The 1,274-nt window shown below is 46.8% G+C and overlaps 1 non-coding gene across 1 annotated transcript; it reads right to left on the reverse strand.

Moving 5' to 3' along the window:
• Positions 1-422: 422 nt before the first annotated feature.
• LOC141636545 (small nucleolar RNA R71) lies at positions 423-529 on the reverse strand. Its single transcript, XR_012541151.1, has one exon. It is a non-coding gene; the product is annotated as a small nucleolar RNA R71 (small nucleolar RNA).
• Positions 530-1,274: the final 745 nt, after the last annotated feature.

Genomic DNA, 1,274 nt, shown 5'->3' on the forward strand with positions numbered 1-1,274 from the left:
TTTCTTCATCTGAGACAGTTAGTTCTCCAGAAATCCCAGTCATGGCTGAAGAAGCAACCATTGCTAGTCACTCAGAGCTTACAGCTGCGAATCTCTACAAAGGATTCGAACTACCTGGGGAGGCGAGAAAATTCAAGCCAAAGCCTTCCTATATTAACCTGGTTGAGAGAAACCAGTTCGGGGGAGCTGCAAATGAAGATGCAGCCAAGCACATAGAGATTTTTATTGATTATTGCTGCTCTATACCCCCGCCGGCCGGTGTGACCCAAGATCAGATCAAGGAGACCATGTTCATTTTCTCCCTTTGTGATGTTGCAAGAGAGTGGTATAGAGATCTGAACCGAGCCGCTCATGGGATCACCGACTGGAATTCCTTAGCCCTGGCATTCTACAAAAAGTACTTCTCTGCCTCAAAGACGAATGCCATTAGAGCTCAGATCACGAGCTTTAAACAAGGGCCTGATGAGAACTTTCATGAAGCATGGGTCCGTTTCAAGAAACTGGTGCGAACCATACCGCACCATGGGTTCGAAAAATGGAGTCTTTGCAACCAGTTCTATAATGGGTCAGTATGACGATCGAGGGGGCTATTTTGGATGCTGCAGCCAATGGCCGATTTGTTGAGAACATGGGAGAGACTAAGGGGTGGAAGATCATCGATAATTTGGCTACTCATAAGGTGAATATGGGAATTCGAGAGGAAACCGGAGGAGAGTCTGCTGAATCTTCCTCTTCATTCATCGCACTAGAAGCTCTCACTGCAAGGTTTGACAAATATGAATTGGGAGGAGCTTCTAAAGGTGGGATGTACCATGTTAACGCTGTTTCGAGACGGTCCTTTCGTCAGTAGAATATGTGGAGCCGAGGGCATGTCTCGAAAAATTGTTCTGTCCCCTTTGAGTCTTGTGCTGCCTTTCAACACTATAGGCAGACAAACACGTACTATGAGCCGAATGTCCACCCCAACTTGAGGTGGAGTAGCCAGAATGTCCTGAATCCGACTCAACCTCCACAACAGCAGCAAGCTTATGTGCCCCCTCATCATAAGCAACAACAATACCAAAAACCTCCCTATGTGCCGCAGCAGCAACAATCCCAGAATTCCGATTTTGCTGAGTTTAAGAACTTGCTGCTGAAGGAGTCCCAAGCTAGAGAGGCCGGGATAAAGCTACTAGAGAGCCAAATTGCTCAATTGGATAGTAAGAGTACCACTCGAGCTCCCGAACACTTGTTGACTCAAACTGACCAGAAAGAGACCCTGAATGCCATTACTT

Source organism: Silene latifolia, chromosome Y (assembly GCF_048544455.1).
Source record: "Silene latifolia isolate original U9 population chromosome Y, ASM4854445v1, whole genome shotgun sequence".
NCBI classification, from domain to species: domain Eukaryota; kingdom Viridiplantae; phylum Streptophyta; class Magnoliopsida; order Caryophyllales; family Caryophyllaceae; genus Silene; species Silene latifolia.